A 13,118-nucleotide genomic window follows, 5' to 3' on the forward strand; every position below is an offset into this window, starting at 1 on the left:
AATGCAAGGAATAACTGCAGATAGAGGACTTGTAGTGGACAAAATGGGCTGTGGACAAGAACAAAAAATACATACAAAGGAGATGAGGTATCTTGTTCTATATTTGAATAGCAATGAGTTTTTGAGGTAAACGTATTTTGTGAATTTTACTATCAACATACAAATTTCTTTTATTAATTTGATTTTTAAAAAGTATTGATTTTTATTTTTTTTTGTAGCTCACTTGATCCAATTTTCAATCGGGCTTTTCTGATCACCTGCTGTCCGTCGTCTGTTAGTTTGTCTGTCTGTCAGTCTGTCCGTCCGTCTGTCCGCCCGTCTGTCTGTAAATTTGTCACATTGTTAAATTATTCTCTTGAACCACTGAGCCAAATTTAAGTAAACCTTTTTATGATAAGGGAATTCCAAATTCATACAGTAAAAGCCAAGAACCTTTTTTGAAAGGGAGATAATTATAAAACAGTGAAACTTAGGTGTGTTATTTTTTTTTCTCAAGTATAACAACAACAGAAAAGCCAGTATTTACACCAAAAAAATGCATTATATCACATAGTGAATATTCTAAATTGTTAAGATCGTTAATACTGGGGCCCAAAGGAGTGTTGAAAGTTTAACATAGAGATCTATATGGAAAACATTTAAAAATCTTCAGAAAAAGGACTGCATTGCTGCAATTTTTGAGTTTATTATGTAGCATTTTAGGATGTGTCGATACTAAATTGTTGAAAATCTTGACCTCCGGACCAATACTGATATGTTTTAATCAATGATTTATGAATATTTTAATAATCCTGCTAACAACTAAGGGCTCGAGATTAACCGGTTGTTAATCTTAGGCAAGGGCGGGGATTATTTTGCAAGCCATCAGGGCATGTGGTCCTTTAGCGCTCAGGAACATCAGTTCTCATTTTACTGCGAAGTGAAAGATATCAAAGAAAATGTTATTTATTGCAAGTGAATACGTGGCCCTGGTAAGAACATACACAACATACATGTAAATGTACTAGTGTTTTCTATAAATGTAGGAGTTTAGAGAGAGAGAGAGAGAGAGAGAGAGAGAGAGAGAGAGAGAGAGAGAGAGAGAGAGAGAGTGAGTTTGCATTGGTTTTGAATTACAATTTACTAACAGTTTATCCGGGAATTAATTTCCTAAAAAGTTAACATGCAATCCAAATGTCTCAATTGCCAAGTCTTTCTCATTATGTATATTAATTTAGAGCGATCAAATTAATTTCACTCTATCAATGTTTTCTTTAACACTAGATCGATTGATCAAAGAACTTTAAAACATATGATTAACAACTGGTTGATTGATGTATCAGTGTTCAAGGGAGAGGCTGTTGACCTTTTTTCATTCGGTCAGTAGTTATCTAATAACAACTGTACACAGCCCGTCTTAACAATTTGCAGTGCACAGTAGCGAGGATAAGGAAAATGAGACACATTTGTACATGTATATACACACGCTTGCTACGATCTGGGTGGTCCCTCAGTGATTTTTTATTAGATGTTGTACATAACCCTTCCTGTCAATTTTCAGTGCACAGTAGCGAGATTAGGAACAATGAGGTGACAGACACACGTGTACTTCTATGTAAACACACTTCCTAAGATCTGAATGCTTGGTTGTGATAAACAATTATGCAATATTTTGTTAAAACATCCCTTATGACTTTCTTTCACAGTCTGTCAAGTAGAGAAGACAGAAATTGAAACAAAATGATTTATCAGTTCTAAGAATTTCAAACATGAAAAGGAAGAACTTTAAATGTGTAACATATGAATTAAAATGTATTGCTCTCTTATATTTTTTTTTTCATTTTTTAAATCGAATCTAAATATTTGTTGGAGGTATTTTTTCTAATTTAAAAACCAGAACATTGTTTTAGGATCATGCATGTGTGCCGTTTCGTTACCCGTAACAGGTATTGTATACAGGTATTAAAATATACATGAACTGTATCATTGCAAAATATGTATGAAGACAATTCTATACATGTACAGTAATACATATGAATTACTAAACTGAATTATGCATACTGAAAAAAAGTTAAAAGTTTCAAACGTCCGGACTTACACCCCCTCCGAAAAATATCAACTCTAACTCTCTCTCTCTCTCTCTCTCTCTCTCTCATAATTTGTCAGAAAAGGAATAGAAACAATGGCTGAAAATAAATATCATCGATTGCGATATGTTCCTTTTGCATCAGAAACTGCTAGATAATTATATATTTGAAAAAAAAAACCAATAACATAATTCAAAACTTATTTTAAACTTAAGCAGGCAGTTAAATACATTACAGGGGATGAACTGGGTATGTACAGATAAATACAGTAACTTACAGTGAGTGACAGGGGCATACAGGGTGACAGAGTCTTACAGTGGCACAAAGAGGATGTGTACGTGGGGTTGACAGGGGGTGTTCAGGTACTGACAGAAAAAACACAGGGGATGACATGGAAAGACAAGGAATTAATATACGGACAGGGGTTTTCATACCCAGTAGTATAATACATTGAGACATAGAAGAATATGATTTGTCAGTTAATGCATCTTAGATCTGAGATATGACGTCCAAAAAAGTAAGCTTCTTTCTCTATGGATTGTTCAAGGTATTGTCAAAAATTGGAATACATGAGACTTATATGATATTTTTAGAGAGTTTTATAATCAAACATTTCAAAATAGAATGATACAATACCTATTGTTTCGGTAATCGATGTGGCCCTTGGGCCTCTCGGTTTTGTTTTTATTTTCTTATATCATATAAAAATTACCATCGATTTTTATTCTCTATAAAGGGGTCAACTTGAACAGAGACTTTGCTGCTGAATGTATTAGCCGCCGGCAGTACACCCAAGACTTTGCAGGTAGATCATTTTTAAATATGTGTATATGACATGAATTCCAGAACACATTTTATACAGTTCTCTTTCTTTCATTTTTATCGTTTAATGTTCATCTTTTCTTAGGAATCCAATTGTATTTGAAGAACGGTTGCCATTACCTGAACACAAATCTTTACCTAGAAAAAAAATATATTAGTTTATACTTCTACACCAGAAGTCCTTGGAAGTTGGAAGTTTGGAAAGCAATTACAAAATATTCTGTGTGAACAATAACGGCTGTATTTCCAGACTGATGTGGACAGTATATTATCTTTTTTTTCGTACATGCTTAGTTTTAGAGCAGCTGTGTATGGTTCAAGATGATCGATGCATTTTCTTCAATGATTATTTGCAGTATTTTAATTTGTTAAAAAATTATATCAAAAATGACTTTACAGAATAATGTTTATGTGTATTTAACACCTATTCGTAATATACTTAATCTAACATTTTCTTGTTTTTCATAACGTCCTCTTGTAAAACTTTTTTTTTTAAATATATTTGAATGATTGCCATTTTACACCTCCAATGTGTAACATACATTTTATACATGTTAAGTGGGAGCTAAGTTTTGTTTTGTTTACACTTAATTTAGAAACATTAAAGTGTGTCCCTTGTTAAAACCGCTGAATATATAATTAGTGGTTTGGTAAAATATTTTACTCCATGTGTTATTGCACTTAAATTGAGTTTGATTAAAATTGCATTTGCTGACAAGCTCGTTGTATTGACAATAGAACTTACCAAAATATGACTTCAATCGAGACTGTTCAAATTTGATCACATATAATCTGTTTTGTTTGTGATGTGACGTCAGAGTGCGCTAGCAAGAGGAAAAGTATCGTCTGCGAGAAAAAAAAAAACCGCTCTAGCATTAGAGAGGAAAGACGTTCTGAAACGTCAGTAATTTGACCACTGACCGTGTGAAAACTGACTGTAAACTGTTTCGCCATGCACTCTATGTTTTCTGTGAACTGATATTGAACTTGTGATCCGCCAATGCGCATACCATTCCATCAAACTGTTCTGTATAACCGCCTATCAGCTGCCAATGTTCAAGTTCTTTAAGATTGCGTGATTTATATCTTTGTTTATTATTATTATTTGTGTATTTGTCTATACATGTAATATATTAAATATCTAAAAGTTAATCGGTCTTTTCACTGATGTCTTTCACACGTGTGTCTTTTTTAGATCTGATAGTTACATAAACTATTTTTAGATTTCTGCTTTCGGTGCATGTTATAAAATTATTGTTTTCAAATTTTGATTTATATAATTGATTATTTTAAAAGTTTGCAGAAAGATTGCAAATTCAAATTATCTGAATGTTCATGTGTTGACCACCGATCCTCCATTGCAGTACTAATTCTATCTGTCTTAAAATGTTTAAACATTGATATTTTGTCAGTTCAATGAAAATGACTTAAAATCACACCGGAAGAAGACCGCTAATCGTATATAATTTAGTATATTTTTGACAAGTGTAGAGATAGAAAAACTTTTTATGGTCAATGGTGAGCAGTTTACGATATTTGAAAAATCATGTACTTAAATCCCTCCACCACATTCAGCCACAGGATGAATCTCTGCAATTCAGTCAATTGAAAGGTGTCTGAAAGGTAACTGAAATGTGGCTGAATGACATTTGTGTGCCATTCAGTCACATTTTCAGACCATACAGTTATCATTCAGTTGACTGAATGGCATAGATTCATCCTGTGAGCATTACTATGACCAGAGTGAACAAGACAGAAGTAACCTGCATCATTGTTCTAATAACATGTAAATCCTAGCTCACAATATTAGAATCGTCTGATAAATATTCTACTTCCAACACCTCTGTCAATTTACAAAGTATCTTTATGTGTTTTTAAAGTATATGACACATAAACAAGGCACTATCCAGTTTAGTTTATTGTAAATTGATATATTTGAAATACATATTTTATTTGAAAGTTTTGAGTAATTCAAATATAACGGATAATGAAGTGAATATTGTAATTCTCGGCAGACAAAAAAATAACATCATGGATATGTGCATATAATACGTTTACTAATGTGAAAGATGTTTACATTACCCCATGTCAAAGTTACATTCCTTTCAAAATCGTCCGTGTATAACAATGTGATTAGCGTTTATTGGAGATTCACGCAGGTGAACATTTATTTTTTTATTATTTGTGACGTTAATATGAAAAAAAAGATCATTACAAGGGTCACACAGGTGATAAAATGAAACAACACAACAAACACATATGTTCATTTTTTTTTTATTCTGCAAGAAGGCAAACTAGCATAGATCTTGTTTCACAACTCTAAGACTATATTACCCATTTTGAATAGTGTAGTATGCATTTAATACACAAAATGATTCTTCAAAGGATATACCCTTGTAAAAGAATTATGTATCTTCAGCTTAAAATGTCCAGTAAATATGCATATACAGTGGAGCTCTAGTTATCTGGACGCATAGCTCCCAAGTTGCATCGTCCGGACAAGTGAAACGTCCGAATATCTGAAATATGTCTATTGTTGTCATTAATGATGTTTTTTTTATAATGGCCCGCAGAGTTTATACTGTTTTCGTTGCCTGTCATACTACATGTATATAGCAACACATTAGAGTTGTCTGTTGAAATTAACATTTTCAAATATAAAGAATCCGTTTTATTGTTTTATTTTGTCAGGAATTATTAACCGAAATAATAACCGAATCTAGCTAAATTATTTGTGTCCAAATGTGACATGTTCCCATTTACGCTAAGTTTTTAACTATCTATTTTAAAAAAGGCCAAATTCAAAAATAGTTTAATTAATTTTTCTTCATTCTAAAAAGAAAGTCAATTTAATTGAAAAAAAAAAATAACGTTCACTAGCTGGAAAATTGCAAGATACACAAATGCACTTCCGATGAGTTGACACTCTTCCATTTTGTTTTCTTCCTGTTCTTCCGGTTTTTCCATAATCTTATTAGGCCTTTATGAGACAATTTGATTTAAATAACTTTTGAATACGGATGATAAACCACAAACTATGTAAAACTTCCAAGTTTTCTTGATTTAAAAAGCACATTCTTTATTTGAAATAAAACGGATTTGAAACAAGAGGCCTATAGGGCAAAATTGCTCACCTGGGAAACAATGACTTTATACGGGCGTTCAAAGGATAGTGTGCCATATGGCCCCTCGGTAAATAAAAAAATTAAAAATAAATAAATACTGTAAAGTATCCGAATTTTACACTTATTTTGCATACCCCTAATCTTTAAAAATGTACCTTTTTTGAATACCATTTTAGCAATAGAAAAAGAAGATCATTTGCAAAATATAAATATAAACTGTTGATAGGGGTACACTCCTATAATATTTATTCCTTTATTTTCGTTCTGCCCCCCCTCTTTCCCCCACAAAGCAATTAAAATATTTTGGAGCATATAGGTAAATTTTTTTCTCAACTTATTTCTATTTTCTGTTTTTGTTAACATCTTATAAAAGTTATTTTATTTAATTAAAAGGAATCCTATGAGAGAAAAACTTTGTTCCTCAATGCACTAAATTCCTTCAATTAAAAACATTCAAAAATTGAATAGGTTTTTCCCATTATAATTGATTGCAATTTACCTGGCCTGAACTCGTGTGACATTTTACAACCTTACTCCACCCAGTCACCAGCATTAACCATTTCACCACCCACTGTGAAACATGTAGCTGATCCTCTCTGAATTTTGTCATTTGGAGAGTGATTCAGGGAGAGCATCTCGTCAGTAATTTTCTCAGTCCTGGTGTGTCTGTTTAACTGACGACATAGATTTCGGACTGTACCATTCTTCATCATTCTGTCTAAGGTTACCGACTCTCCCACAAATTCCCGAATCACTGTAATGTTTCCAAACTGCAGAACATGTGACGGGGCATTTTTCCTGAAATAAAATATTTCTGGTGAACCATGTAACTTAAGTCATAGGTCCTTTCAATGTTCTTGTAAACTAAATACTACCTAATACTAACTATTCTTCAGACTCCTTAACAAATTCCCCAGACAAAATATGTTGGCATATTGTATGCTTTGTTAACTTTATACAAATGTCTCTGATTCTGAAGGCATCCTCTATGTAGAATTTAGGGGGATAATGTTTTCATATGTCACCAGCCTAAGACAACAATGTGTATAACGTACCGGTATTTGGAGAGAATCATGAAAATTATAACAAACATTCTTAGATTCATTTAATTGAAAGTCTTGATCTCCTTATATAAACATCAATAATTTTTACTAGTCTAAGAGCAATGTAAGAACAGAATGTTTATTTATCACATTTGATATATGATCTGATTTATCTCTCAGCTAACACTATCTTTGTGTACAATTTGGAGTAAGAACACATGTGTCCTTATTAAACGGGTCTCCCATTAGCAATACACCCTAAATTTACACAAGCATTCCATACACTCTTGTAAAAAGAGTTAGTCTTTCTTCACTATGTGAAGAAGGAGATGTGACTTAGCTTTTTTTTGGAGTTAAGGTGTATGAACTTTGACATAGTATAAATTTGTGTCAATGGTTGACGGTAGATACTGCAGGTCATCATCATCATCATCATCATCATCATCATCATCATCATTATCATCAAAGTTATCACTATGCAGTTGTAGCTGAATCCAAACATTGTCCTTAAAGCAAATTTCATGTACATTTATTGCTAAAAGAAGAAAATATATGCTCCAGACAAGTGAGAATGGCAGAGAGACAGACGAATACAATATAGCTTGCCTGCAGAGCATGGCCCAGGCTGATAAAATACCAGGAATCAATATTCATAAATTGGATTTACCAATGACAAGCAGGACATCATACTTACATGTTGTTGAGGAACTCCACCAAACATCATGTTGAAAATTGCAATCTGCAACTGTTATAATCATTAATGTAAAATACTTGAGACAATATGGATTGTAAATTAACTCAGTTTGTATTTTTTGTTAAAAAATATATCACGTTCTCATACTATTTTAAACAATAATATATTGTAATTGATATACGATGACAAATATATAACCCCCTCAACCAGCCCCCCCCCCCCCCCAAAAAAAAAATAAACAAAACAAAAAACAAATATCCAAAAAATTAAACAAGGAACACTTACATAATACTAAAAGTATTTTCCTTGGCGACTATGCATGTTTTTGAAGAGTTCAAAAAATCAGCCATCAGGAACAACGGCATCAAGATGTGCAAACATCTTCTTTAATGTGTTGCTGTCCACACTGTAAACAATATATTTGTCAAGGTGTTTTTCTAATCCCAAAGGGATTAAATGGAGTAATCGTACAGGAATGTCACTATAATCAAATAAAAAAATTAAGACAACTGCTGGTTAATTCAAATATGATGACTGAAAAATACGTGTTCTTATAGAACTATAACCAAAACTATTAATCATTATCTAGTAAGTTAAGATGATGATAAACTTTATTTTATTTTTCATACACCAACAGAGAGAAGTTAGTATTTCCATGAAAATCCACTCAAGTTAAAGTAGAAATTTGATACTAATTTTAGGACATATCCTCTTTTGCAGTTACTGGAGGTACACTTGTTCACAGCACTAGTACTATTATTTATTTATTCATTTATTTTTTTATTTATTTAATTATTTATTTATTTATTCATTTATTTGTTTTTGGTAGCCGAAATATAATTTTGAGGAAAAAATAATGTGTGATATGCATGCACCTTAAGATTTATGACTTCCCAAAAGCAGTTGTCGTGCTCAATAATCCCTTTTCTGAACGAAGCATTTGCTTGTCCTTCTTTAAACTTCTTATATTCAGGATATTTAACGAGCATCTTGTCTCATTAGGATCTCTGTTTTGACAGATATGATCAAAATTGTCAACATCGGCCTGGAATAATCAGTTAAGATCTTAAAGGGATATGGTCACGATTATGGTCTAATTTTATTTTTCTGTTTTTATTATTTAAAATGCTTTAGAAATGAATTTCTAATGATTAAAAAAAACATTTTGAGGGCCAGTTGTAGAGTTTTATGGGAGATACAGCGCTCAAAATTCTTTTCACCTAAACAAAGTTCATGTCCTGTTTTTGTTTACATAGGTTCAGTATACCATTAATGAATATTTAAAAGCTGATTAGTCTATTTCCTTATTCATTTTAAGCATAATTAAATTGTTTTTAACCTTTAACACAGTCATTTTGAGTTTAAAACTGGAATTTTCAATCCAACAATCAAAATGTAAACGAAAGTTTTGTTTACATTGCAAAGAATTGTAAACTCTGTAACTCGCTTATAACTCAGCGAATGACACTCAAATTTTGGTTGCTTATTAAAAATGCCTAACTAAAGCATTGTAAACATAAAAATTAGAAAAATTATTTTTGACTAAAATCCTGATCATGTCCCTTTAACACTTGCTGATTTAATTTAATGTTTGCATATAATGCACCTTGTGATCAGTGGTTATCTCCAGATAATCATTTCTGAAGATTTTCTGAATTTTGTCTGAAAATAGTACCATGTAATGATTAGAGTAAGATTGTGGTGTCATTTTCATGTGTGATCAGGTTTCAGATTTTTGTTTTATCACAGGGGTCGGTGTCAGCAAAAAACGTTTCACCTGGGCTGAATTCTCAAGTGAGCTTTTCTGATCAAACGTTGTCTGTCGTCGTTGGTGTCGTCGTTGATGTTGTTGTAAACGTTTCACATTTTCATCTTCTTTTTAACAACCACTTGGCAGAACTCAACCAAACTTGACACAAAGCATCACTGGGTAAAGGGGATTCAAGTTTGTTCAAATGAAGGTCCACACCCTCTTTTAAAGAGGAGATGATTTAGAGTTATTGAAAATTTGTTGGTATTTTTCAAAATTCTTCTTCTCAAAAACAGGAAAGCTGTAATTTGTATGAAAAATGTTCAGGTAGTGTATATTCAGGTTTGTTCAAATCATGGTGCCTGTGGGTAGGGCGAGGCCACAATGGGGGGGGGGGGGTGAATTTTTACATAGGAATGTATAGAGAAAATCTTTAAAAATCTTCTTCTTACAAACTATAAGGCTAGAGAAGTTCAAATTGGAGTGAAAGCATCTATAGATAGTGTTAATTCAAGTTTGTTCAAATCATGGTCACTAGGGGTAGGGCAGGCCCACAATGGGGGCATGAATTTTTACATAAGAATATATAGCGAGAATCTTTAAAATTATTCTGGGAAAGTTTCAGTCCAAAAAGTTGTAACTTTTGTGAAAGCACGAGTTTTGCAGATTAAATTTTGATTAAACCATGATTCCTTTGATAAAAGGAAGGGGCATACAGTGTGTGTGTGTGGTGGGGGGGGGGGGGGTCATATAGGAATAGAGAAAAATCTTCTTACAGGTACAACAACAAAAGGGGCTTGATATTTACCATAAACAAATGATCTACTGTACTAGTTGTCAAGATTTTTTGATTTTGACACTGTGATGCTTATTTGATCAGAGTTAAGGCAATTGTTGCTCAGATGAGCAATGTGGCCCCTGGACCTCTTGTTTGCAAAAAGTATGGTTCCCAGAACTTTCTTACAACTTTTGGAGAAGCTACATCATCTGTCAGGGACTGTCCTAGATGAGCAATACGGTTTTTATAAATTCAAATTTCATCAAGGGATTCAAATAAAAAGCAGAACACTTTTTTGTCTTAAAATAAAAAAAAAACTTAAAACTATTTTTGATCAAAATAAAAAAACAATCTTACATTTACACTCATCTTAATTGTCAAAATGGTCTATAAAAATTAGAATATAGCTTGGGGTCTAAAAAGTTTTATAAATTGGTAAAGGACGGTTTTCTTTAAAAAAATAAAAAATAAAATAATTACACTTTGCATAATTCACAAATGATCTATTAAGATATGATCAGAAGTCTTTTTTTCTACTATGGGATCAAAAACTAATGTTAAAGTTAAACTATTTAACAATAAACGAGTAAAATGTCATCCATACCTCCACACCCCCCTCCCAAATCAAACCTGGTAGTACAGAATTTGTCTCTTAATTTTCACATTTGTACAGAAACACATTTTAAATGATTTCTTGATTGTTATTTTTCTCTAGACATGCTAGATGCACATTAAGATTTTGAAAATTGCTCTAGTAATTTTTAACATAAACAAAATGTTATATAAATTTGTGGCAATTGTTAAGTCTCTTAAACAAGGCAGGGTCATAATTAGGCTAGGAATTATTAACCACATGGGCCATACACTACATATAAATAAGATAAAATACTTTATTATTTCCAGTTCTGGAAAGTCAGGGTGTCTTCAGAGGGACAGAACCTATATACCACTTGATGTGCAATGACACAAAGGTAAGAATATACATGGTTTAGGCCAACGCTAGGGATAGGGATCTCAAAACTTATCAAAATACATCATCATCTCCTATTTCGAGGGGGGGGGGGGGGGGGTAGAGACAACTCTTTGGTCATGTACTTTAAACCATTTGTTTCATCATAATGACATGAGAAACAAGAATATACATGGTTTTCAAGATATTTGGTATTTTCCTGTTTCATGGAGTCAGAAATATTCCATAGGGTCATGGACTACGTTATATTTGATGCATCATGATACGTTAGGAAAAACAGTCATTTCCAATTATTATGACATATATATAATTGTTAAGTCTCCAACACTTATTTACGTGCAATACACAAATTTAATACAAAATGTCACCGGGTCAATATTGGGTCAACTCAATAGTGTAAGCGTCACAAATGAAAAAAAAAAAGTTTGCAATTAATTGCAGAATCTGCAAAAATGCTCTAAGACAGGTACCGATGATAAGCTTATTTAAAAATCAAAAAATGATTATACATGTGCAGTATGCTGGCAGAGGGAAATGACTTATTTAGAAAGTGAAAGTAATACTTATGTTCACCGGTGTCTCATAATATTGTGCTACTACATGTATTATGCTTACCTGTATTGGTCATAATTATAATCTAATTAGAGCAAACTATGATTTCCTTAAGCTGGTCACCACAAAAAAACAAACAGCTTATGCCTGTTAATCAATCCTATTCTGCATTTCAAAAACACATATGCTCTTGTACACCATGTGAAACACATTTAGCTTTGTGCTGGGTAGAACGAAGACCCAATGCTGTTGAGGCGCAAAGGCAAATATGGCGCCAAGTTTATAATACATATTTATTTAGACCATAAAAAACCGGTAATGTGTATCTCATCCTATCTGAAAATCAAATTATTTAAAAGGTATCAGAAATAGCATGTAGCCTTCTTTTCGACCAAAACTATTTCACAATAGTGTTATTTAGGGCCAAACACTTGGTGCCGATATTGCTGTCTAATGACAAAATATAATTGCGCTGTGTTCACGTTTGAAAATGGATTGACACTTATAGTTTTATTCAGCATGGCTAAACAATAATGTTTATGAAAAATCACCCGAGTTTTTAAACATTTATTAACTATTTTTGTATGTGGGAGTCTTCTTACAAATAAAAATGAAAATAAAATGAAAAAAGAAAGACAATTCGAAATTTTTGAAACTGGTACATATGTGATTTTTTTTTACTGTCAATGAGATTTATCCACAAACCTAAAAAAAAAAGATATCTGTTTATTTTTACATAATTTATGTCAAGTTAAACGAAAACGTAAATTGAATTGTCATGTTATCCTTTTATCCTTTTATTCTAGAGAAGTTAATTGACATCGTTGAAATTCATCGCCATGCGCCCTGACGATGACCTGACACATACATTTCTTCTTTTAAACTGCTACTACAAGTCATGCATTGCTAGCGTCGCCGTCGTATTGGAAATTACGTGATTGGAGTGCAAACCCAAACTGCTGGAACAGGCAGTTATATTTGGTTGCATCCTCTCAAATATCAGGTTGGTTAATTATATAACAAGGAACTGTTTTAAAAATTACCCCATAATACCCCCCACAACTTGCTGCTAAGGTAGATTGTTTTTTACTTGTTCGTCAGTCACTCGGTCCTCTTATCATGTAAGCGCAACTCCTAAATCTTTGCAAGGAATTGCCCAATACGTTCTAGGAAATGGGAACACAATATGCAGATGTGCAGATGAACAGAAAATGCTGGTTCCATTCTTTTACTGGTAATTTGTCACTTTTGTTGATCTTAAAGGCAACATTTTATACAGATTTGCATATTTGTAGAGCACATGGTCATGGACGTTAGG

General features: G+C 32.6%; 1 protein-coding gene and 1 long non-coding RNA gene across 3 annotated transcripts in view; both read left to right on the forward strand.

Annotated features, from left to right (window-relative positions):
* LOC128171049 (protein PIF-like) overlaps window positions 1–13,118 on the forward strand; it is a 144,564-nt gene that overhangs the window by 26,805 nt on the left and 104,641 nt on the right. The window lies entirely within an intron of this gene.
* Window positions 2,505–3,147, forward strand: LOC128171072 (uncharacterized). The gene is made up of 3 exons (XR_008242003.1): window positions 2,505–2,583; window positions 2,803–2,871; window positions 2,974–3,147. It is a non-coding gene; the product is annotated as an uncharacterized LOC128171072 (long non-coding RNA).

Source organism: Crassostrea angulata, chromosome 2 (assembly GCF_025612915.1).
Source record: "Crassostrea angulata isolate pt1a10 chromosome 2, ASM2561291v2, whole genome shotgun sequence".
Classification (NCBI taxonomy): Eukaryota; Metazoa; Mollusca; class Bivalvia; order Ostreida; family Ostreidae; genus Magallana; species Magallana angulata.